The following is a 27,303-nucleotide window of genomic DNA, read 5'->3' as shown; positions in this document are numbered from 1 at the left end:
TCGTTGCCACAAGTAAACTGCTCACTAGTAAATGTTAAATGTTAGAGCTAAATATCCGCTGCAGTTATGAATGCACCAGCAGGGATTAATAGTTACACAACTTCAAGATTATCTGCGTTCAGAATATCTGTAATGGTCTTAGGATAAAATATCTCTCTCTTGATTTACTGTGTAATGTCTGCTTGGCGGGTAAAAATATCAACTAATTATCACACTAAACTTATGTTATGTCACTAGTATTGGTTCACTTGCTCGACTTACAATATGATACCAACAATTACCCACAAGATTAGTTGTTATGCTCTGACTAGAGCACCACAATTACCCCCAATAATTGCTGACAAGTATCGTTTAAAAACCAAAACACTGAGCTGTTCATATACCTCATAACATTGAGGGTACAGAGTGTGATTGAGATTTTACTGTGTACCAATAAAATGTGCTTTATACTACTCTTAGATCAGTCTCTTGCGCTCCTGTCTCCTTTTTTTCTTTTTTGATTGTTTATTAGTACCACCCTTTCCTACCAGTGAGTCTATGAAGGAGCAGTAGTGTGGACTGTACACTCTGACCAGGAATCGGTGACTCTGCTTCTGCTTATAATATGTCCTTTTAACAAGTACTTTTTCAATTTTAATTTTTGATTTAACCATTAATAGATAGAGATCTGTCTATTAACAATACTATGGTCATATAGTGTGTTGTATCAGTAATACACGCATAGAGAGAGATATTTTGCAAGGAACCAACGTTTAAAATGCTGTTCTCTGTGCATGTTAAAGGGACAGTCTAGTCCAAAATACTTTCATGATTCAGATAGAGAATATAATTTTAAACTATTTTCTAATTTACTTTTATCACCATTTTTTTTCTTTGTTCCCTTGGTATTCTTAGTTAAAAGATAAACCTGGAAGGTTCATATGCTAATTTCTAAGCCTCTTCTCTCAGGGCATTTTGACCGTTTTTCACACAGTTTTTGCTTTGGATACTGTTTATTGGTTATACCTAGGAACTAGCAGTGAGCTCCTGTCTGCGTTTACACTTGCATTGTTTTGAGACATTGCTGGTATCCTTATATTGGATTGAACTCCCAGAGGTTTCTGTCAGATTATTTTGGGAATTTTATTTTTCTTTTGTGAAGATATTATCATTTATTATTGGTGTTGTAGTTCTCAAGAGTGAATTTGTGTCTTCAGGAAATAACATGCCCCTTCTTCATAGCAAAAATGTTATAAAATAAACATACAGAGTTGAGAAATAGACCTTAAAGAGACATAATTAAGAAAAATTGGGTTTCAGAGCATACACATTTCAGATATCCTTCTATTAAATGTGGTTTATTCTATTGGTATCCTTTGTTGAAGGAGTGCAGTGCTTTACTGGGGCCTAGCTCAACACATTGCGTGAGACGGTGACAAGCAGCTATCTCACAGTAGTGCATTGCTTCTGAGCCTACCTGTCACGATACTCACAAGGAATAGTTAATACCTAAAATAGCTACCCAGCAGAAGTGGTATGGTGTCTCAGCATTGCCAGGGTTGAACTGAAAATGTTCTTTCTTTGTGTAACATCTGTGTGTTAAAGGGACATAAAACAAGTTGAGATACAGTCAAAATATATGTACTTTAATTACTTTACCTGCAAATGTATACTGCAGTGCCTCACCATTATCCTTTCTTTTATGTTTCTGAATTGTAAAGCTCTAACCCCCCCCCCAGACATTTCCTCCTATGGCCGTATCTATATCTTTTGGTAGAATGCAAAAGTGAATAGGGATTATCTGCTGAAGCAAGCCTAGAAGCTGTGAACTCAGTTGAAATACAATGCCTGTGTCTAAACACTGATCAGAGGGGTGGAGTTGGCTGCTCCAGGCAGCTAAGCTATGTAATTCATTTTGCTTATTTTTGAAAATTATTTTAAAGTACTTACCAACAATTTTTAAACAATTTTTTTTTTTTAATGAAAACTATTTCAAGGAGTGTTGGTTGTAAATTAACACAAGGACTGTGGTCTTAAAGGGACAGTAAATGCCAGAATTGTTGTTGTTTAAAAGGGTAGATAATCCCTTTACCTATTCCCCAATTTTGCATAATCAACACAGTTATATTAATATACTTTTTACCTCTGTGATTACCTTGTATCTATGCCTCTGCAAACTGCCTCCTTATTTCAGTTCTTTTGACAGACTTGCATCTTTAGCCAATCAGTGGTGACTCCTAGGAGCTTCACGTGCCTGAGCTCAATGTTATCTATATGAAACACATGAACTAACTCCCTCTAGTGGTGAAAAACTGTCAATGCTTTTAGAGGCAGTCTTCAAGGTCTAAGAAATTAGCATATAAACCTCCTAGATTTAGCTTTCAACTAAGACTACCAGGAGAACAAAGCAAAATTGGTAATAAAAGTAAATTGGAAAGTTGTTTTTTACATGCCCTATTTAAATCATGAAAGGTGTGTTTTTTTTTTTTTTTTAACTTTACTGTCCCTTTAACAAGACAAAGGGAGACTCTGAGATATAATTGAATGTTACAGAAAAATTAAGCAGAACTTGCCTGGGAGAGGAGGAGTAACATCGGAAGGAGTTTCTCACACAAACCTATTATAAACTTGGTAATATGTGTTTAGTTTATGTCCAATTTTATTTTAAAGAACTGTATCTTTGCATTTATTCTTGTTCTTTTGTATGTCTCCTGTTTTTGTAATTTGGCACTGTGTAACCTGTATTTGTATTTTTTATTATTTACCATATAAATAATATAATTCTGTCTTTGGGCTCTAATATCTGAATTCACACTCTGAAGACAAGGTTAAAGGCACGTTGCCTACCTAATTGCTAGTCGTGTGAGTTATTGGGTTTCTAAGGCACCCTTATTCAAAACTCTTGGTGGTGGCAGCGTTGTTAATCTGGGGGGTTGAGGCAGGATTTGGGGGTTAATTTGGTGTCCCTTTAGGTACTTGTAGAGGTAAAGGTGTAAGGGAACCAGAGGCTGAGTGCTATTAAACCCTTCATGCCCACACTCTGCCCATAGTCACGGCTGGGCGGATAGGCTTTGCCATCACACTACCTATGCATGCTTTTCAGCAATGGATACCAAGTGAATAAAGCAAATTAGACAAGAGAAGTAAATTGGAAAATTGTTAAAAATTGCATGTTTCTGAATCATGAAAGTTATTTTGTCTTTACTGTCCCTTTAACGTTATTGCTCCCCTGCAAATCTATGTACACAGAATCAACCCATACTAAGTTTCAAGAAACTGAATAGAAGATTGTTTGGAGTGGAACAGATCTACACAAGGACATAAATGTGAGGGGGAGGGGCAAGCATTAAATTTGTCTTTAGTTAAATAAAACTATTTTAATTGTTAAGGTAATTCGAATAAAGTACAATTGTGATTCAAATCAAATCCAACCTGCTTTTAACATTGACCTGATATATTTTGCTTCCAGAAAAGCCTGCTTTAAATTTGTCTTTAGTTAAATAAAACTATTTTAATTGTTAAGGTAATTCGAATAAAGTACAATTGTGATTCAAATCAAATCCAACCTGCTTTTAACATTGACCTGATATATTTTGCTTCCAGAAAAGCCTGCTTTATATTTCCACATTTACCTGATCCTGAGAGTAAAGAATCCTTTTTCTTTTTTTTTCTTTTTTTTTCTTTTCATATTGCACAACCCTACTCCAAACCATATGTAATGTAGGTAGCAGTTTCTCTCACATGAATTCTATCAGCAAGTTCAGAGCCCATTTACTCTGAAAGTGCTCCCCATGCCGATCGTATCATCCCAATATTGTAGTTTTCTTTTCAATTTCAGCTATTTTTACTGAGCTCATTGTCCATTTAAATAAATTCCTATTTGTCTGAGCCTTGGCCCACCTTCATTGGGGACCAAAGCTTTAAACAAAACTAAATTTGTTTTATTTAGAGAATGTTCCTTGGTTGTCTGTATACTCCTATTTATTTTCCATTAACATAAACTGCAGATGCTGAAATCCAACAAGTTACAACAGAAAACTGTGGCATCCACACACATCCTGCCTTTAGGCCATAAGAGGTTATTATAGGACATTGCATGTTTAATATATATATATTTTTTTTTTGCAAAGGGATTTTTGCTTTCATGGTTTAGGATATCTTTATTGCAACATCAAGAAAATCTAATGATCTCTTTATTTAATAAAACAGGCATATGGTTTACTATGCCAAAGATGTTTATACTGCTCAAAGTGAGCACATATCATATTAGCAATTTTAAATGGTTTAACTAATTTAAACAGCACTAGTGCTAATGGATTGTAATGCCAATATTTGTTTTATAATTTGTTTTGTTGTTGCCTAGACATGTACGTTAAAGGGGCAGTAATTACCTAGTAAGTACACAACATTTCTGTTGTCTTGCTATAGAATTACAACTATACATTTTTAAAACAAATTAACTTCTTGTTTGCTGTAATTGTTTTTCAAAAGCCAAACTCCACCCACCATTTCTTTATTTGGCTGAGCCAATATGAGCTTGAGTCTGCAGATAAAAAGCTAATAAATATCATTATGTTAGTATAAAGTATACAGTTTAGCAATCAGCAAAAGCCAATTGGGGAAATATATATGTAGCATGGTTAACCCTGAGAAGTTAGCAGGGTGCATTTCAAGTCCTGAATACTGGAAAAGGTTTTCAGACCTAAATTATATGGAAAGGGGGCAAAATAAATAATGAAATTGCAAAATTTTTAAAGGGACACTAAACCCAAATTGTTTGTTTATTGATTCATATAGAACATGCAACTTTCTAATTTACTATTATTTTTTTTTCTTTGTTCTCTCGCTATCTTTATTTAAAAAGCCAGATCATTTTTGGTTGAGAACCTGGGTTATGCTTGATTATTGGTTTTCTAAATGAAGCCACCAATAAGCAAGCGCTATCCAGCGTGCTGAACCTAAAATGTGATGGCTCCTAAGCTTTAAATTCCTGCTTTTTGAATAAAGATAGCAAGAGTAGGAAGAAAAATTGATTGTAGGAGTAATTTTGAAAGTTGCTTAAAATTGCATGCTCTGTCTGAATCATTAAATAAACAATTTTGGTTTTCTATCCCTTTTAACCATAAGCAAATATTTTATATTAAACACTTCTTGCCTTTAACGTAAAAAATAAAAATGTTGATTTTGAATTGTTAAATATTTTTGTTTTAAAATGGAAACCTAATGTTGCATTTACAATAAAATTGATTTTTTTTTCTTATTTACATTATAAAAAATTATTTCACACTTCTGTTATGCACATTGGGTTAAACAAATCTGCAAATAAAAGTCCTATACAATATTTTATGACCGTCTTTAGACTGGTTTTGTAGTAATGCTGTTAAAGAAGCTGGTCTCGTGCTGACATTTGGCACACACCCCAGCTGTCTGTATTCATTGCATTACATTGCTTTGTTTAGCATGCTGACCATTTAAAAACATACAGTCCCAGCATCTGGCGGTGAAAAGCACAAGCATGGCTTATTCTCTCTGTTAAACTCGCACTGTGCTTATGTAACCTCCCTGTGTTTTTTCGAAAAAATTAGTCTCCCTATTAATGACTTATTGCCGCCGCTGTGTACCATGCCCTCTGGCATATATATATATTTTTGTAGGATTGTGAAACCTCCTCATCACTGTTTAATGGATGACTAAGAATGTAAATAAAGTTTAAACAAATGTTAAAATAATAGCACTATTTTTTATTGCTTTAACTAGTTACAGGTTTGACAAGAAGACTAATATAAAATATGGTTTGTACTTTTATACCCTGACAGTCTATGAACTGTGCGTGTAATTAACAAATCAAGCATGTTTGGTTTCTTAACTGTAAAAATATTTTTAATAAAGTTTTTAACATTTAATGTTTAGAATAATTTTAATTTACAAAATAAAGAAATGCATTACAAAAAACTGAATATAATGCATGTGTTTGAGTTATTAAAGAGTACAGGTTAATGGTATTAATGAAAATGTTAAGGGTTTTAACAGAGACACTTGCATTTGATGGATTAGCACATTACCATATGTAGTAGGTACACATTATTATAAAGTATAGTTAAAGGGACACTGTACCCAAACATTTTCTTTCGTGATTCAGATTGAGCATGAAATTTTAAGCAACTTTCTAATTTACTCCTATTATCAAATTTTCTTCTTTCTCTTGGTATCTTTATTTGAAATGCAAGAATGTAAGTTTAGATGCCGGCCCATTTTTGGTGAACAACCTGGGTTGTCCTTGCTGATTGGTGGATAAATTCATCCACCAATAAAAAAGTACTGTCCAGAGTACTGAAACCAAAAAAAAGCTTAGATGCCTTCTTTTTCAAATAATGATAGCAAGAGAACGAAGAAAAATTGATAATAGGAGTAAATTAGAAAGTTGCTTGAAATTGCATGCTTTATCTGAATTACAAAATCATTTTTTTTGGGTACAGTGTCCCTTTAAATAGGCGTGCATGGTTGCATACCTAATAGAGTAGTGTAGTCAATAGAGTTCTAACATTTTCCTTTTGCATAGACTGATTTTTGTGTGTGTGCCTGATTTTCACAAATGTATCCTCATTCACCTGCAGCTTTTACAGATGTGTATTATTATTCCTACTGTTATTACCATATTTATTAAGTTCCAACATTGTCACATTAGGTGCAGGATTATTGAGTATTATTTAAAGTAGGATAACTTTGTTATAATTGGTGATGTCCATAACTAAAATGAAACTAAAGCTATACATTTTATTTCCTAAATATTTATCAAACGGGAAAAAAAAACATTTTAAATTGCAACTGTGTGGTATTGTCAGGTTAATATTTAAATTGAATACATCGTTAGGTCTAGTATTTTTCTTGGGTGCTTAGTGTCCCTTTAACAACAGATGAGTAGGAATGTAGTTAAAGGGACACTAAACACACATTTTTTATTTCGTGATTCAGAGAGCAGGCAACTTTCTTATTTACTCCTATTATCAATTTTTCTTCATTCTCTTGGTATCTTTATTTGAAAAGCAATAATGTAAGTTTAGATGCCGGCCCATTTTTGGTGAACAACCTGGGTTGTTCTTGCTGATTGGTGGATAAATTTACCCACCAATAAACAAGTGCCGTCCAGGGTACTGAACAAAAATATATCTTAGATGCCTTTTTTTTAAATAAAGATAGCAAGAGAACGAAGAAAAATTGATAATAGGAGTAAATTAGAAAGTTGTTTAAAATTGCATGCTCTATCTGAATCGCAAAAGAAAAAAAAATTGGGTTCAGTGTCCCTTTTTAACCCCTTAACGACTGAGGACGTGCAGGGTACGTCCTCAGAAAAAACAGAATTTATGTTTACCTGATAAATTACTTTCTCCAACGGTGTGTCCGGTCCACGGCGTCATCCTTACTTGTGGGATATTCTCTTCCCCAACAGGAAATGGCAAAGAGCCCAGCAAAGCTGGTCACATGATCCCTCCTAGGCTCCGCCTACCCCAGTCATTCGACCGACGTTAAGGAGGAATATTTGCATAGGAGAAACCATATGGTACCGTGGTGACTGTAGTTAAAGAAAATAAATTATCAGACCTGATTAAGAAAACCAGGGCGGGCCGTGGACCGGACACACCGTTGGAGAAAGTAATTTATCAGGTAAACATAAATTCTGTTTTCTCCAACATAGGTGTGTCCGGTCCACGGCGTCATCCTTACTTGTGGGAACCAATACCAAAGCTTTAGGACACGGATGAAGGGAGGGAGCAAATCAGGTCACCTAAATGGAAGGCACCACGGCTTGCAAAACCTTTCTCCCAAAAATAGCCTCAGAAGAAGCAAAAGTATCAAACTTGTAAAATTTGGTAAAAGTGTGCAGTGAAGACCAAGTCGCTGCCCTACATATCTGATCAACAGAAGCCTCGTTCTTGAAGGCCCATGTGGAAGCCACAGCCCTCGTGGAATGAGCTGTGATTCTTTCGGGAGGCTGCCGTCCGGCAGTCTCGTAAGCCAATCTGATGATGCTCTTAATCCAAAAAGAGAGAGAGGTAGAAGTTGCTTTTTGACCTCTCCTTTTACCGGAATAAACAACAAACAAGGAAGATGTTTGTCTAAAATCCTTTGTAGCATCTAAATAGAATTTTAGAGCGCGAACAACATCCAAATTGTGCAACAAACGTTCCTTCTTTGAAACTGGTTTCGGACACAGAGAAGGTACGATAATCTCCTGGTTAATGTTTTTGTTAGAAACAACTTTCGGAAGAAAACCAGGTTTAGTACGCAAAACCACCTTATCTGCATGGAACACCAGATAAGGAGGAGAACACTGCAGAGCAGATAATTCTGAAACTCTTCTAGCAGAAGAAATTGCAACCAAAAACAAAACTTTCCAAGATAATAATTTAATATCAACGGAATGCAAGGGTTCAAACGGAACCCCCTGAAGAACTGAAAGAACTAAATTGAGACTCCAAGGAGGAGTCAAAGGTTTGTAAACAGGCTTGATTCTAACCAGAGCCTGAACAAAGGCTTGAACATCTGGCACAGATGCCAGTTTTTTGTGAAGTAACACCGACAAGGCGGAAATCTGTCCCTTCAGGGAACTTGCAGATAATCCTTTTTCCAATCCTTCTTGAAGGAAGGATAGAATCCTAGGAATCTTAACCTTGTCCCAAGGGAATTCCTTAGATTCACACCAACAGATATATTTTTTCCAAATCTTGTGGTAAATCTTTCGAGTTACAGGCTTTCTGGCCTGAACAAGAGTATCGATAACAGAATCTGAGAATCCTCGCTTCGATAAAATCAAGCGTTCAATCTCCAAGCAGTCAGCTGGAGTGAAACCAGATTCGGATGTTCGAACGGACCCTGAACAAGAGGGTCTCGTCTCAAAGGTAGCTTCCAAGGTGGAGCCGATGACATATTCACCAGATCTGCATACCAAGTCCTGCGTGGCCACGCAGGAGCTATCAAGATCACCGACGCCCTCTCCTGAATGATCCTGGCTACCAGCCTGGGGATGAGAGGAAACGGCGGGAACACATAAGCTAGTTTGAAGGTCCAAGGTGCTACTAGTGCATCCACTAGAGCCGCCTTGGGATCCCTGGATCTGGACCCGTAGCAGGGAACTTTGAAGTTCTGACGAGAGGCCATTAGATCCATGTCTGGAATGCCCCACAGCTGAGTGACTTGGGCAAAGATTTCCGGATGGAGTTCCCACTCCCCCGGATGCAATGTCTGACGACTCAGAAAATCCGCTTCCCAATTTTCCACTCCTGGGATGTGGATAGCAGACAGGTGGCAGGAGTGAGACTCCGCCCATAGAATAATCTTGGTCACTTCTTCCATCGCTAGGGAACTCCTTGTTCCCCCCTGATGGTTGATGTACGCAACAGTCGTCATGTTGTCTGATTGAAACCGTATGAACTTGGTCCTCGCTAGCTGAGGCCAAGCCTTGAGAGCATTGAATATCGCTCTCAGTTCCAGAATATTTATCGGTAGAAGAGATTCTTCCCGAGACCAAAGACCCTGAGCTTTCAGGGATCCCCAGACCGCGCCCCAGCCCATCAGACTGGCGTCGGTCGTGACAATGACCCACTCTGGTCTGCGGAATGTCATCCCTTGTGACAGGTTGTCCAGGGACAGCCACCAACGGAGTGAGTCTCTGGTCCTCTGATTTACTTGTATCTTTGGAGACAAGTCTGTATAGTCCCCATTCCACTGACTGAGCATGCACAGTTGTAATGGTCTTAGATGAATGCGCGCAAAAGGAACTATGTCCATTGCCGCTACCATCAACCCGATCACTTCCATGCACTGAGCTACGGAAGGAAGAGGAACGGAATGGAAGTATCCGACAAGAGTCCAGAAGTTTTGTTTTTCTGGCCTCTGTTAGAAAAATCCTCATTTCTGAGGAGTCTATAATTGTTCCCAAGAAGGGAACCCTTGTTGACGGGGATAGAGAACTCTTTTCCACGTTCACTTTCCAGCCGTGAGATCTGAGAAAGGCCAGGACGATGTCCGTGTGAGCCTTTGCTTGAGGGAGGGACGACGCTTGAATCAGAATGTCGTCCAGGTAAGGTACTACTGCAATGCCCCTTGGTCTTAGCACCGCTAGAAGGGACCCTAGTACCTTTGTGAAAATCCTTGGAGCAGTGGCTAATCCGAAAGGAAGCGCCACAAACTGGTAATGTTTGTCCAGGAATGCAAACCTTAGGAACCGATGATGTTCCTTGTGGATAGGAATATGTAGATACGCATCCTTTAAATCCACCGTGGTCATGAATTGACCTTCCTGGATGGAAGGAAGGATAGTTCGAATGGTTTCCATCTTGAACGATGGAACCTTGAGAAATTTGTTTAAGATCTTGAGATCTAAGATTGGTCTGAACGTTCCCTCTTTTTTGGGAACTATGAACAGATTGGAGTAGAACCCCATCCCTTGTTCTCTTAATGGAACAGGATGAATCACTCCCATTTTTAACAGGTCTTCTACACAATGTAAGAACGCCTGTCTTTTTATGTGGTCTGAAGACAACTGAGACCTGTGGAACCTCCCCCTTGGGGGAAGTCCCTTGAATTCCAGAAGATAACCCTGGGAGACTATTTCTAGTGCCCAAGGATCCAGAACATCTCTTGCCCAAGCCTGAGCGAAGAGAGAGTCTGCCCCCCACCAGATCCGGTCCCGGATCGGGGGCCAATATTTCATGCTGTCTTGGTAGCAGTGGCAGGTTTCTTGGCCTGCTTTCCCTTGTTCCAGCCTTGCATTGGTCTCCAAGCTGGCTTGGCTTGAGAAGTATTACCCTCTTGCTTAGAGGACGTAGTACTTTGGGCTGGTCCGTTTTTACGAAAGGGACGAAAATTAGGTCTATTTTTTGCCTTGAAAGGCCGATCCTGAGGAAGGGCGTGGCCCTTACCCCCAGTGATATCAGAGATAATCTCTTTCAAGTCAGGGCCAAACAGCGTTTTCCCCTTGAAAGGAATGTTTAGTAGCTTGTTCTTGGAAGACGCATCAGCCGACCAAGATTTCAACCAAAGCGCTCTGCGCGCCACAATAGCAAACCCAGAATTCTTAGCCGCTAACCTAGCCAATTGCAAAGTGGCGTCTAGAGTGAAAGAATTAGCCAATTTGAGAGCATTGATTCTGACCATAATCTCCTCATAAGGAGGAGAATCACTATCGAGCGCCTTTATCAGTTCATCAAACCAGAAATATGCGGCTGTAGTGACAGGGACAATGCATGAAATGGGTTGTAGAAGGTAACCCTGCTGAACAAACATCTTTTTAAGCAAACCTTCTAATTTTTTATCCATAGGATCTTTGAAAGCACAACTATCCTCTATGGGTATAGTGGTGCGTTTGTTTAAAGTAGAAACCGCTCCCTCGACCTTGGGGACTGACTGCCATAAGTCCTTTCTGGGGTCGACCATAGGAAACAATTTTTTAAATATGGGGGGAGGGACGAAAGGAATACCGGGCCTTTCCCATTCTCTATTAACAATGTCCGCCACCCGCTTGGGTATAGGAAAAGCTTCTGGGAGCCCCGGCACCTCTAGGAACTTGTCCATTTTACATAGTTTCTCTGGGATGACCAACTTTTCACAATCATCCAGAGTGGATAATACCTCCTTAAGCAAAATGCGGAGATGTTCCAACTTAAATTTAAATGTAATCACATCAGGTTCAGCCTGATGAGAAATGTTCCCTGAATCAGTAATTTCTCCCTCAGACAAAACCTCCCTGGCCCCCTCAGATTGGGTTAGGGGCCCTTCAGAGATATCAATATCAGCGTCGTCATGCTCTTCAGTAACTAAAACAGAGCAGCCACGCTTACGCTGACAAGGGTTCATTTTGGCTAAAATGTTTTTGACAGAATTATCCATTACAGCCGTTAATTGTTGCATAGTAAGGAGTATTGGCGCGCTAGATGTACTAGGGGCCTCCTGAGTGGGCAAGACTCGTGTAGACGAAGGAGGGAATGATGCAGTACCATGCTTACTCCCCTCACTTGAGGAATCATCTTGGGCATCATTGTCATTATCACATAAATCACATTTATTTAAATGAATAGGAATTCTGGCTTCCCCACATTCAGAACACAGTCTATCTGGTAGTTCAGACATGTTAAACAGGCATAAACTTGATAAGAAAGTACAAAAAACGTTTTAAAATAAAACCGTTACTGTCACTTTAAATTTTAAACTGAACACACTTTATTACTGCAATTGCGAAAAAACATGAAGGAATTGTTCAAAATTCACCAAATTTTCACCACAGTGTCTTAAAGCCTTAAAAATATTGCACACCAAATTTGGAAGCTTTAACCCTTAAAATAACGGAACCGGAGCCGTTTTAAGCTTTAACCCCTTTACAGTCCCTGGTATCTGCTTTGCTGAGACCCAACCAAACCCAAAGGGGAATACGATACCAAATGACGTCTTCAGAAAGTCTTTTCTAAGTCTCAGAGCTCCTCTCACATGCGACTGCATGCCATGCCTCTCAAAAACAAGTGCGCCACACCGGCGCGAAAATGAGGCTCTGCTTATGCTTTGGGAAAGCCCCTAAGAAATAAGGTGTCTAATACAGTGCCTGCCGATATTATTATATCAAAATACCCAGATAAAATGATTCCTCAAGGCTAAATATGTGTTAATAATGAATCGATTTAGCCCAGAAAAGTCTACAGTCTTAATAAGCCCTTGTGAAGCCCTTATTTACGATCGTAATAAACATGGCTTACCGGATCCCATAGGGAAAATGACAGCTTCCAGCATTACATCGTCTTGTTAGAATGTGTCATACCTCAAGCAGCAAGAGACTGCACACTGTTCCCCCAACTGAAGTTAATTGCTCTCAACAGTCCTGTGTGGAACAGCCATGGATTTTAGTTACGGTTGCTAAAATCATTTTCCTCATACAAACAGAAATCTTCATCTCTTTTCTGTTTCTGAGTAAATAGTACATACCAGCACTATTTCAAAATAACAAACTCTTGATTGAATAATAAAAAACTACAGTTAAACACTAAAAAACTCTAAGCCATCTCCGTGGAGATGTTGCCTGTACAACGGCAAAGAGAATGACTGGGGTAGGCGGAGCCTAGGAGGGATCATGTGACCAGCTTTGCTGGGCTCTTTGCCATTTCCTGTTGGGGAAGAGAATATCCCACAAGTAAGGATGACGCCGTGGACCGGACACACCTATGTTGGAGAAAAGGCAGTTAATGCCTGAGAACGTACCCTGCACGTCCTCAGTGTGGAAAGCAGCTGGAAGCGATCCTGCTCGCTTCCAGCTGCTTTCCGGTTATTGCAGTGATGCCTCGATATGGAGGCATCCTGCAATAACCTTTTTAAGTCATCTGGTGCAGAGAGAGCCACTCTGTGGCCCTCTCTGCACCGGAGATCGGTGGCTACCTGCGTTGGTGGGTGGGAGCCGGACCGGGAGGCGGGTGGCGGCCATCGATGGCCATGTGGATGTGAAGGGGGGGCGGGATCGTGGGCGGGGGTGGCTGGGGGCGCGCACGGGAGGGTGGGGGCGGGCGCGTGCACGGGGAGGGAGCGGGTGGGAACCGCTACACTGCAGAAAATGGGAAATAAAAAATATATAACAAAATAAAATTTTAAACAATCAGCAAGGTGGTGGGGGTTTGTCTGTGGGGGGTGGGGGGGGGGGGAAGCTACACTACAGAGAAAAACAAAAAAAACAAAAAAAAAGCATTTTTTATTGTAAACTGGGTACTGGCAGACAGCTGCCAGTACCCAAGATGGCCCCCAATAAGGCAGAGGGGAGGGTTAGAGAGCGGTTTTGGGGGGGATCAGGGAGGTTGGGGGCTAAGGGGGGGATCCTACACAGTAGCATATGTAAATATGCTAAAAAAAATTTCATTTTTTTTTAAAAACCCTTTTATTTTAGTACTGGCAGACTTTCTGCCAGTACTTAAGATGGCGGGGACAATTGTGGGGTGGGGGAGGGAAGGGAGCTGTTTGGGAGGGATCAGGGGGTGGGATGTGTCAGATGGGAGGCTGATCTCTACACTAAAGCTAAAATTAACCCTGCAAGCTCACTACAAACTCCCTAATTAACCCTTTCACTGCTAGCCATAATACACGTGTGAGGCGCAACAGGATTTAGTGGCCTTCTAATTACCAGAAAGCAACGCCAAAGTCATATATGTCTGCTATTTCTGAACAAAGGGGATCCCAGACAAGCATTTACAACCATTTGTGCCATAATTGCACAAGCTGTTTGTAAATGATTTCAGTGAGAAACCTAAAATTGTGAAAAATTTTATGTTTTTTTTAATTTGATCGCATTTGGCGGTGAAATGGTGGCATGAAATATACCAAAATGTGCCTAGATCAATACTTGGGGTTGTCTACTACACTACACTAAAGCTAAAATTAACCCTACAAGCTCCCTAAAAGCTCCCTAATTAACCCCTTAACTGCTGGGCATGATACACTTGTGGTGCGCAGTGGCATTTAGCGGCCTTCTAATTACCAAAAAGCAACGCCAAAGCCATATATGTGTGCTATTTCTGAACAAAGGGGATCCCAGAGAAGAATTTACAACCATTTATGCCATAATTGCACAAGCTGTTTGTAAATGATTTCAGTGAGAAACCTAAAGTTTGTGAAAAAATTTGTGAAAAAGTGAACAATTTTTTGTATTTGATCGCATTTGGCGGTGAAATGGTGGTATGAAATATACCAAAATTGGCCTAGATCAATACTTTGGGATGTCTACAAAAAAAAAATATATACATGTCAAGGGATATTCAGGGATTCCTGAAAGATATCAGTGTTCTAATGTAACTAGCGCTAATTTTGGAAAAATGGTTTGGAAATAGCAAAGTGCTACTTGTATTTATGGCCCTATAACTTGCAAAGAACATGTAAACATTGGGTATTTCTAAACTCAGGACAAAATTTAGAAACTATTTAGCATGGGTGTTTTTTGGTGGTTTTAGATATGTAACAGATTTTGGGGGTCAAAGTTAGAAAAAGTGTTTTTTTTTTCCATTTTTCCTCATATTTTATCATTTTTTTTTATAGTAAATTATAAGATATGATGAAAATAATGGTATCTTTAGAAAGTCCATTTAATGGCGAGAAAAACGGTATATAATATGTGTGGGTACAGTAAATGAGTAAGAAGAAAATTACAGCTAAACACAAACACTGCAAAAATGTAAAAATAGCCTTGGTCCCAAACGGACAGAAAATGGAAAAGTGCTCTGGTCACTAAGGGGTTAACATTGAGTGGACTAGCTAACTTTTTACACTGAGTGGTAAAATATACAGACACACATACACTGGTATGTGTGTCTGTATAATGTATTACCGATGAACAGTGAGTTAACAAATGCTTTATTATGTAATGGGTCACCCCACTGTAGAACACACGTTGACGTCAGTTGATATAAAGTGAACTTGATAATGTAACAGGTTGTTTCTAACAAGTGAATCATTTCCCTTGCACTATTGCGTTGTCCTTTCACCTAGTAAGAGTAATGTTTCTTTAAAGGGCTTTCTCAATAGTTTTTAGATGTGGGCGGGCCAGCCTGCTTTATAAGTTAGATCCCGTCAGTTGTTTTCTTTTGCAGGCTGAGCAGGCTTCACTGGGTGAGTCAAATGTATTTATTTTATAAGCTTCTGGTTTATATTCTTAGGAACATCTTTGCTACAGTCCCAAGATTACAGAAGTGCATGATTTTTATAATAGCTTTAGAGTCAATGTGCGGTAGTTATGTGAATGCTTATAAAAGTCACTACTAACTATGAAAAAAGGACAAAGTTTCCATCCTTAATGCTAATGACTGTTGGCTGCTGGCTTTTAGCAACAGTTACGGAAAGGCAGGTGTGTGTGATATAAACATTTTGTCTCTCTCATATCTTTTTTTGTTTTGTTTTATTTTTAAAGCTTTGCTGGCACAGACATGCCTCGGTCATGTTGGTTTACTGGCAGATAGAGCTAGAAATACCCTGCAGTCTACTCAAGGTCTAAAAGCATGACCTAGACGTATTTCCTTTGGTTCTTGTGTGCTTTACAGTTACGCTTTATCACTGTCTTCAGCCCACTGATGGGAAACTTCCAATAACATACATTTCCTCAGTTATGCAACCATTCAACATAGGCAAAATATTTATATAAATAAACGATCCGTATTCAAATGTTTGTATTTTGTGTAGCCTTTGTATTGAACTTCATGCTTTCAGATGGGTCTAGTTTTTAGACAAGTTGAACTGGTTTTGCTGTCGTCGCCCCCCCCCCTCTCCATTCAAATTCAATACTGATTTGCTTCCTGGTGTGATCAATGCACGCTGCAGACTTGTATGAGCAAAGACCTCTTGTGCCTTTTTTGTTGTTGTTATTATTATTATTATTCATTCAATGTGCTGTGCTTTAATTGGTCAGTAAATTATATTTTATTTATTTTTGAATGCTACATAATTCTGCACTATGTGCAGAATTTAAGTAACATTAACCTAGCGGTATCTGAAGATTTTTTTTTTTAAAGATTTAACCTCAAAAGTTTACTTGCTTTACCTTCATCGCCGTTGTCTTCTGCTCCACTGCTTTTTTCAAAAGCACATCACGTTGGACTCTCACACAGAGCAGAAGAGGACAGCAATGAAGGTAAGGTATATAAACTTTTGAGGGGGTTAAATCTTTAATTTTCTATCTATCTTTTTTTAATTTTCAAAAGAGCTTTATTATAAAACCTTGTGATATACAAACTGGGCTCTGGTTACAATTTGAGCTTTTCCATAGTCCAACAACAAAGATATATGCAGTAAACATATTGGCAATTATGTTGCAAAGGTTACCAAATCTCATTTAAGATTGTAGCTATAAATGGAGATAGAAGTTATCCCTTTTCCACGCCCATTGGTGTGTTACTTGGCCACTTTTGGACCAACGTTCAAATATCCATAATGTGAGATTGGGTGGGTGGGATATATATGAATGACTTCACAAATATGTAAACATTATATACAGTGCTATATAATTAGTGCAATTAAGTCCAGGCCCATAGCGGACCAATTCTATAATTATATATCATAACATTAATCCTTTGTTCTCGTTTTTTCTAAATTATACATTTTACAGGATTCTAATCCCAACAAAATATGGTTGGTAACATAAAGTAAAGAATATGGGATAGAGGAAGAGGGAAAGGAGGGGAGATTTAGGTGTAGTTTTCTGATGTTTATGTTGGTTCTACTGGTTTCTGGAGGCCCGCACGCGTCTTTTCAGTGTTTGTGAGCTATACACCCCTAATGACTACTAGGGCTCTAGGTTAAAATTTGTTGTGAATCCGCAGGAGCAAAGGGATCGGTACCTGAACCTGTCCTAAAAGTTATGTTGTCAATATGTGCATTCCATCTTAGTGTCATGTGTTCATGTGTGTCTATCTTGCCTATTTTAAGAAAACGGTATCTCTCCATGGTGAGCTGAGTCTCTACCTGTTTCCATGCTGCCATATCAGGCACCTCTGTGGATTTCCATTTTAAGGGTATAAGAGCTTTAGCGCTGTTAAGCATAATGAATAGCAGTGTTTGCTTTATTTCGTCTTTGAGGTTTGGAATGTTGTGAAACAGAAGTAGGCTCGGACTTCTGTGTATAGTCGTGGCCAGAGTTTTGTTAATGTGTTTGACGTCCTCTCAAAAGGTTCCTAGTCTGTCACATCCCCACCACACATAATACATATCGGCTATCTCTCCACAACCCCTCCAGCAGTGATTATTGGCCTGTTTATAGATTTTTTGGAGTCTCACCGGGGTGAGATTCCATCGCAACAAAAATTTAAAGTTTGTTTCCTGTGTTTTGGCTGACACTGACGCTTTCTTGTGGTTTCGGAATATCCTTACCATTCTGTGTGATCAATATCTTTGTGTAGTTCCTTATGCCATTTGTGGCAATAAGAGGGGAGCTGTTCTCCATTAGCAGCCAAGAGTATTTTGTATAACGCTGAGACAGTTTGCCGGGGGTAGTGCGAAGATGTGCACATTGTTTCAAAGGGGGTTAGCTGCCTTATTATATGTTTCTTTTTGTGTGTACTTAGATAATGTGACATTTGTGCATGTAAAAACCAGTTTAGTGGTGTGTCCCCCATTATACCTGCCAACTCCTCACGTGAAACTACCTTATCTCCCGATAATATGTTTTGAATTATGTATTCTTTTAGATGTGGGGTTTTCTCCACCTCTGTTTTTATCTGTGATGAAAAGGGTAGGTCTGGGTTTGCTAGCAGCGGAGTCAAAGGGGCAGGTCTAGTAGTGATATGTGCGTTAGTGTTAACCAGTGCATCCCACTGTGTAAAAAGCTCATCCAATAGTTGGAACCTCTGAATAATGCTTGGTCTATGTTTCGCCTGCATCCAGGCCAGCCAACCTACATGTATATATATATATATATATATATATATATATATATATATATATATATATATATATATATATATCTGTGGGGGCAGCTGATTATAAGCATATAAATGTGGCTCGCAGCATGGGGATCTATGCCTAGACATTATTATGCACAACAGTAAATATACAGTCAATGTCTGTGTTATACTTATCTGTCCGTTGCAAGGTGTCTCAGCTTTTATATGTTAAGAGTCCTCTATTCATCTGATGCTGAAGTAGTATCCTTCAGATTTAAGCTTGAACACCTTTGTGTATTGTTAAATGAGGTTTTGGCTACTTTGGATGACTCCAACCCTAAGATATCTAGTAAACTTAATAAATACTTTGATGTTCCTTCCTCTGTGGAGGTGTTTCATGTTCAAGACTGCAACGGAGATTATTGCACAGAAATGGGAAAAGGCAGGGATACCTTTTTTTCCCCGTCTTCTGTCTTTAAAAAGATGCTTCCTTTCACTGACTCCATTAAAGATTTCATGGTGCCTAAAGTAGAATGGGCCATTTCTACTCTGGCTAAGAGAACTACTATTCCTATAGAGGATAGCTGCTCTTTTAAGGATCTAATGGACAAAAAGCCGGAGGCTTATTTAAAGAAAATGTATGTTCATCAAGGTCTTCAATGCAAACCTGCGGTTTGTATTGCCACTGTGTCAAGTGTGGCATCTTATTGGTACAACGCCTTGTCTGATTCACTTCAGGTAGAAACTTCTTTTGGAGGAGATCCAAGAGCGGATAAAGGCTCTCAAGCTAGCCAATTCCTTTATTTCTGATGCTACCATGCAAGTTATTAAACTGGGAGCCAAGATATCTCGCTTCATTGTGCTCGCTCACAGGGCGTTATGGCTGAAATCTTGGTCAGCGGATGTTACTTATAAGTCCAAGCTTCTGGCGCTTCCTTTCAAGGTTAAGACCTTGTTTGGACCTGGTCTGGCAAAAATAATTTCTTACATTACTGGTGGAAAAGGGGTCTTTTCTACCACAAGACAAGAATAGACTGAAAGGAATTCAAAGTTATTTTCGTTCCTTTCGTAACTTCAAGAGAAAGTCTTCCTCTTCCAAGCAGGAACAGTCCAAGTCTTCTTGGAAGCCCAATCAGCCTTGGAACAAGGGGAAGCAATCTAAGAAACCCGCAGCTGAGTCTGAGTCAGCGTGGGAGGCAGACTTTCTCTGTTTTATCAAGCATGGATACGAGACGTCCCAGATTCCTGGGCTGTGGACATAGTATCTCAGGGTTACAAAATAGAGTTCAAAACTTTTCCTCCCAAAGGCAGGTTCCACCTCTCAAGATTATCTGCAGACCAGATAAAGAGAGGCATTCTTGAATTGCGTTCGGGACCTTTCTTTCCTGGGAGTGATAGTTTCAGTTCCTGTAGGGGAACAGGGTCTAGGATTCTATTCAAATCTGTTCATGGTTCCCAAAAAAGAGGGAACTTTTCGTCCTATTCTAGACCTAAAGAGTCTCAACAAGTTTCTCAGGGTACCGTCCTTCAAAATGGAAACCATTTGTTCCATTCTTCTTTTGGTCCAAGAGGGTCAGTTCATGACAACCATAGACTTGAAGGATGTGTAGCTTCATGTTCCTATCCACAAGGATCATTACAAGTTCCTGAGATTCGCATTTCTAGACAAACACTTTCAGTTTGTGGCTCTTCCGTTTGGCCTTGCCACAGCTCCCAAAATTTTCTCAAAGGTTCTTGGGGCTCTCTTGGCAGTAATCATTTCTCGGTGAATTGCTGTGGTGCCCTACCTGGACAACATATTGGTTCAGGCACCATCTTTTCAACAAGCAAACTCTAATACAAGAATACTTGTTGTCTTTTCTACGTTCCCACGGACAGAAAGTGAATCTGGAAAAGAGTTCCCTTGTACAAAGGTAGTTTTCTTAGGGACCATAATAGATTCCCGATCTATGAACATTTTTCTGACAGATGTCAGAAAATCCAATATTCTTGCCTCTCTCTACAGTCTACTGTTTGGCCATCAGTGGCTCAATGTATGGAGGTAATTGGTGGTCTGGTCGCTTCCAAGGACATCATTGCCTTTGCTCGATTCCATTTGAGAGCTCTGCAGTCATGCATGCTCAGACAATGGAACGGGGACTATTCAGATCTGTCTTAGAAGATAGATCTAGATCAGTTGACAAGAGACTCTCTCCCGTGGTGGCTTTCTCAGAAGCATCTGTCTCAGGGCACAAAGTTCTGGAGACCTTCCTGGGTGATTGTGACCATGGACAACAGCCTGCTGGGCTGGAGTCTGCTCTCCCCATAAATATCTTTCTCTTGTAAGGTGTATCCAGTCCACGGATCATCCATTACTTGTGGGATATTCTCATTCCCAACAGGAAGTTGCAAGAGGACACCCACAGCAGAGCTGTAATATAGCTCCTCCCCTAACTGTCATAGCCAGTCATTCTCTTGCAACTCTCAACAAGCTAGGATGTTGTAGGAGAGAGTGGTTAAATATAGTTAGTTTATTTTCTTCAATCAAAAGTTTGTTATTTTTAAATAGTACCGAAGTTGTGCTATTTTATCTCAGGCAGTAAATAGAAGAAGAATCTTCCTGAGGTTTCTATGATCTTAGCAGGTTGTAACTAAGATCCATTGCCATTCTCACATATGTCTGAGGGGATTACACAGATGAGGTAACTTCAGCGAGAGAATGGCGTGCAGTTTATTCTGCTTTCAGGTATGTGCAGTTATAATTTTTTCTAGAGATGGAAAACACTAGAAAATGCTGCTGATACCGGATTAATGTAAGTTAAGCCTGAATACAGTGATTTAATAACGACTGGTATCATGCTTACTCCCAGGGGTAATACCCTTATGATATTGCAATATAAACGTTTGCTGGCATGTTTAATCGTTTTTATATATGCATTGGTGATAAAACTTTATTGGGGCCTAGTTTTTTCCACATGGCTGGCTTAAATTTTGACTAAAAACAGTTTTACTGAGGCTTTCCACTTTTATAGTATAAAAGTTACAGTTGGTGCAGTTAAAATTACAAACTGTGACATCCAGCTTCCCTCAGGAGTCCACTGTATGCTATAGGACATCTCTAAAGGGCTCAAAGGCTTTCCAAAGTCGTTTATTGGGGAAGGTAGGACCACAGCTTGCTGTGGCAGTTGGTTGTGACTGTTATAAACAAACAAACAAACAAAAAAAAGTCTTTCTTTTTTTTTTTATCCGTTTTTTGAACAAAGGGGTTAATCATCCATTTGCAAGTGGATGCAATGCTCTGCTAGCCTATTACATACACTGTAAAAAATTCGTTTGATTTACTGCATTTTTTCACTGTTTTTCAAATTCTGACAAAATTTGTTTCTCTTAAAGGCACAGTACCGTTTTTTATATTTTCTTGTTAACTTGATTTAAAGTGTTTTCCAAGCTTGCTAGTCTCATTGGTAGTCTGTATAAACATGTCTGACATAGAAGAAACTCCTTGTTCATTATGTTTAAAAGCCATGGTGGAACCCCCTCTTAGAATGTGTACCAAATGTACTGATTTCATTTTATGCAATAAAGATCATATTCTGTTTTTAAAAAAATTATCACCAGAGGAATCTGACGAGGGGAAAGTTATGCCGACTAACTCTCCCCACGTGTCAGACCCTTTGACTCCCGCCCAAGGGACTCACGCTCAAATGGCGCCAAGTACATCTAGGGCGCCCATAGCGTTTACTTTACAAGACATGGCGGCAGTCATGGCTAATACACTGTCAGCGGTATTAGCCAGACTACCTGAACTTAGAGGTTAGCGAGATAGCTCTGGGGTGAGACAAAATGCAGAGCATACTGACGCTTTAAGAACCATGTCTGATACTGCCTCACAATATGCAGAAGCTGAGGAAGGAGAGCTTCAGTCAGTGGGTGATGTTAATGACTCAGGAAAGATACCTGATTCTAATATTTCTACATTTAAATTTAAGCTTTAACACCTCCGCGTGTTACTTAGGGAGGTTTTAGCTGCTCTGAATGACTGTGATACCATTGCAGTGCCAGAGAAATTTTGTAGACTGGATAAATGCTTTGCAGTGCCGGTGTGTACTGATGTTTTTCCAATACCTAAAAGGTTTACAGAAATTATTAATAAGGAATGGGATAGACCAGGTGTGCCGTTCTCTTCCCCTCCTTATGGCAGAAAGTCCCTAAGGTGGAGGGAGCAGTTTCTACTCTAGCAAAGCGTACTACTATCCTTGTCGAGGACAGTTGTGCTTTTTTAGAGCCAATGGATAAAAAATTAGGTTACCTTAAGAAAATATTTATTCAACAAGGTTTTATCCTACAGCCCATTGCATGCATTGCCCCTGTCACTGCTGCTGCAGCATACTGGTTTGAGTCTCTGGAAGAGGCTTTACAGGTAGAGACTCCATTGGATGACATACTTGGCAAACTTAGAGCACTTAAGCTAGCCAATTATTTTATTTCTGATGCCATTGTTCATTTGAATAAACTAACGGCTAAGAATTCTGGTTTTGCTATACAGGCGGGCAGAGCGCTATGGCTTAAATGATGGTCAGCTGACGTGACTTTAAAATCTAAGCTACTTAACATTCCCTTCAAGGGGCAGACCCTATTCGGGCCTGGTTTGAAGGAGATTATTGCTGATATCACGGGAGGAAAAGGTTGTGCCCTTCCTCAGGACAGGTCCAAATCTACGGCCAAACAGTCTAATTTTCGTGCCTTTCGAAACTTCAAGGCAGGTGCAGCATCAACTTCCTCTAATAATAAACAAGAGGGAACTTTTGCTCAATCCAAGACGGTCTGGAGACCAAACCAGACCTGGAAAAAAGGTAAGCAGGTCAAAAAGCCTGCTGCTGCCTCTAAGACCGCATGAAGGAACGACGCCCTATCTGGTAACGGATCTAGTAGGGGGCAGACTTTCACTCTTCGCCCAGGCATGGGCAAAAGATGTTCAGGATCCCTGGGCGTTGGAAATTATATCCCAGGGATATCTTCTGGACTTCAAAGCTTCCCCCCCAAAAGGGAGATTTCACCTTTCACAATTATCTGCAAACCAGATAAAGAGTGAGGCATTCTTACACTGTGTACGAGACCTCCTAGTTATGGGAGTGATCCATCCAGTTCCAAAGGAGGAACAGGAACAGGGTTTTTACTCAAATCTGTTTGTGGTTCCCAAAAAAGAGGGAACCTTCAGACCGATTTTGGATCTAAAGATCTTAAACAAATTCCTCAAAGTTCCGTCATTCAAGATGAAAACTATTCGTACCATCCTACCACTGATCCAGGAGGGTCAATATATGACTACAGTGGATCTAAAGGATGCTTATCTTCACATTCCGATACACAAAGATCATCATCGGTTTCTCAGGTTTGCCTTTCAAGACAGGCATTACCAGTTGTAGCTCTTCCCTTTGGATTAGCTACAGCCCCAAGAATCTTTACAAAGGTTCTAGGGTCGCTTTTGGCGGTCCTAAGGCCGCGGGGCATAGCAGTAGCCCCTTATTTAGAAGACATCCTGATACAGGCGTCAAACTTCCAAATTGCCAAGTCTCATACGGATGTAGTACTGGCATTTCTGAGGTCGCATGGGTGGAAAGTGAACGAGGAAAAGTGTTCTCTATCCCCACTCACAAGAGTTTCCTTTCTAGGGACTCTGATAGATTCTGTAGAAATGAAAATTTACCTTGACGGAGTCCAGGTTATCAAAGCTTCTAAATTCCTGTCGGGTTCTTCATTCCATTCTGCGCCCTTTGGTGGCTCAGTGTATGGAAGTAATCGGCTTAATGGTAGCGGCAATGGACATAGTGCCGTTTGCACGCTTACATCTCAGACCGCTGCAACTATGCAGGCTCAGTCAGTGGAGCGGGGATTACACAGATTTGGCCCCTCAACTGAATCTGGACCAAGAGACCAGGGATCCTCTTCCCTGGTGGCTATCTCGGGTCCATCTGTCCAAAGGTATGACCTTCGCAGGCCAGATTGGACTATTGTAACAACAAATGCCAGCCTTCTAGGTTGGGGTGCAGTCTGGAACTCCCTGAAGGCTCAGGGATCGTGGACTCAGGAGGAGTCTCTCCTTCCAATAAATATTCTGGAACTAAGAGCGATATTCAAGGCTCTTCAGGTTTGGCCTCAGTTAGCAACTCTGAGGTACATCAGATTTCAGTCGGTCAACATCACGACTGTAGCTTACATCAACCATCGAGGGGGAACAATAAGTTCCCTAGAGATGTTAGAAGTTTCAAAAATAATTCACTGGGCAGAGATTCACTCTTGCCACCTATCAGCTATCCATATCCCAGGTGTAGAGCACTGGGAGGCGGATTTTCTAAGTCGTCAGACTTTTCATCCGGGAGAGTGGGAACTCCATCCGGAGGTATTTGCACAACTGATTCTCTGTTGGGGCAAACCAGAACTGGATCTCATGGCGTCTCGCCAGAACTCCAAGCTTCCGTGTTACGGATCCATTTCCAGGGATCCCAAGGCGACACTGATAGATACTCTAGCAGCGCCCTGGTCTTTCAACCTGGCTTATGTCTTTCCACAGTTTCCTCTGCTCCCTCGACTGATTGCCAAGATCAAGCAGGAGAGAGCATCAGTGATTCTGATAGCACCTGCGTGGCCACGCAGGACCTGGTATGCAGATCTAGTGGACATGTCATCCTTTCCACCATGGTCTCTGCCTCTGAGACAGGACCTTCTACTTCAGGGTCCTTTCAACCATCCAAATCTAATTTCTCTGAGGCTGACTGCCTGGAGATTGAATGCTTGATTTTATCAAAGCGTGGCTTCTCCGAGTCAGTTATTGATACCTTAATACAGACACGAAAGCCTGTCACCAGGAAAATTTACCATAAGGTATGGCGTAGATATCTTTATTGGTGTGAATCCAAGGGTTACTCATGGAGTAAGGTCAGGATTCCTAGGATTTTATCTTTTCTCCAAGAAGGTTTGGAAAAAGGATTGTCAGCTAGTTTCTTAAAGGGACAGATTTTTGCTCTGCCTATTCTTTTGCACTAGCGTCTGGCAGATGTTCCAGACGTTCAGGCATTTTGTCAGGCTTTAGTTTGAATCAAGCCTGTGTTTAAACCTGTTGCTCCACCATGGAGCTTAAACTTGGTTCTTAAGGTTCTTCAAGGAGTTCCGTTTGAACCTCTTCATTCCATAGATATCAAACTTTTATCTTGGAAAGTTTTTTTTTTTTTTTGGTAGCTATTTCCTCGGCTCGTAGAGTCTCTGAGCTATCTGCCTTACAATGTGATTCTCCTTATCTGATTTTTCATACGGATAAGGTAGTCCTGCGTACCAAACCTGGGTTCTTACCTAAGGTGGTATCTAACAAGAATATCAATCAAGAGATTGTGGTTCCATCCTTGTGTTACACAATCTGGACGTGGTCTGTGCTTTAAAGTTTTACTTACAAGCTACTAAAGATTTTCGTCAAACATCTGCTTTGTTTGTTGTCTACTCTGGACAGAGGAGAGGTCAAAAGGCTTTGGCAACCTCTTTTTTTTCTTTTTGGCTAAGAAGCTTAATCCGCTTAGCCTATGAGACTGCTGGACAGCAGCCTCCTGAAAGGATTACAGCTCATTCCACTAGAGCTGTGGCTTCCACTTGGGCCTTTAAAAATGAGGCTTCTGTTGAACAGATTTGCAAGGCGGCGACTTGGTCTTCGCTTCATACTTTTTCAAAATTTTACAAATTTGATACTTTTGCTTCTTCAGAGGCTATATTTGGGAGAAAGGGTTTTACAGGCAGTGGTTCCTTCCATTTAAGTTCCTGCCTTGTCCCTCCCTTCATCCGTGTACTTTAGCTTTGGTATTGGTATCCCACAAGTAATGGATGATCCGTGGACTGGATACACCTTACAAGAGAAAACACAATTTATGCTTACCTGATAAATATATTTCTCTTGTGGTGTATCCAGTCCACGGCCCGCCCTGTCATTTTAAGGCAGGTAATTTTTAAATTTAAACTACAGTAACCACTGCACCCTATGGCTCCTCCTTTCTCGGCTTGTTTTCGGTCGAATGACTGGCTATGACAGTTAGGGGAGGAGCTATATTACAGCTCTGCTGTGGGTGTCCTCTTGCAACTTCCTGTTGGGAATGAGAATATCCCACAAGTAATGGATGATCCGTGGACTGGATACACCACAAGAGAAATAAGCATAAATTGTGTTTTTGAGTTGAGAGCGATCTACAATTCTGATGGTATGGCCTCAGTTGTCCTTGGCCCATTTTATCAGTTTCCAGTCGGACAATATCACCTCAGTGGCTTACATTACAAACCAGGGAGGAATTCAGAGTTCCTTAGCCATGAAGAGGGTGGCTTGGATTGTTTAGTGGGCGGAAGCTCGCAATTACTGTCTTTCTGCCATCCACATTCCAGGTGTGGACAACTGGGCAGCTGAATTCCTGAGCAGACACATTTAATCCCAGGGAGTTGGCACTCCATCCGGAGGTGTTCTCCAGGTTAAGCTTCAAATGGGGAATGCCGTAGTTAGATCTGATGGCATATCATCAGAACGCCAAGCTTCCAAGTTATGGTTCAAGGATGGATGCTCTGGCGGTTCTTTGGGATTTCAGTCTGGCATATGTTTCCTCCATTTGCTCCCCTTCCACAAGCCATTGCTGGTATCAAACGGGAGAGAGCATTGGTAATTCTAATTGCTCCTGCGTGGCCTCGCAGGATCTGGTATGCAGACCTAGTAAAGATGTCATCTCTTCCACCTTGGAGGTTACCTCTGAATGAACTCTGGGTCCATGCCTTAATCCAAATCTTGTTTCTCTGAAGCTGACTGATTAGAGATTGAACGCTTAGTTCTGTCTAAGCGTGGTTTTTCTGAGTCTGTTATAGAGACTATTATTCAGGCTTGCAAGCCTGTTACTAGAAAGATATACAATAAGGTATGACGTAAATACATTTATTG

The 27,303-nt window shown here is 40.3% G+C and overlaps 1 protein-coding gene across 4 annotated transcripts in view; it reads left to right on the top strand.

The window, feature by feature from the left end:
* The window catches only part of ACSL4 (acyl-CoA synthetase long chain family member 4), a 247,492-nt gene that overhangs the window by 31,383 nt on the left and 188,806 nt on the right, over positions 1–27,303 (top strand). The window contains exon 1 of one of the 4 annotated variants that reach the window (XM_053699302.1): positions 15,544–15,606. The exons of the other annotated variants lie outside the window; for them this stretch is intronic. The gene's annotated coding sequence lies outside the window, so the exon portion shown is untranslated. Of the gene's footprint in view, positions 1–15,543; positions 15,607–27,303 lie in introns of those variants that run through there. 4 annotated transcript variants of the gene reach the window in all.

Source organism: Bombina bombina, chromosome 1, assembly GCF_027579735.1.
Source record: "Bombina bombina isolate aBomBom1 chromosome 1, aBomBom1.pri, whole genome shotgun sequence".
Classification (NCBI taxonomy): domain Eukaryota; kingdom Metazoa; phylum Chordata; class Amphibia; order Anura; family Bombinatoridae; genus Bombina; species Bombina bombina.
Note: the sequence above shows the minus strand (reverse complement) of the source record. Positions and strands in the feature narration are given on the sequence as shown.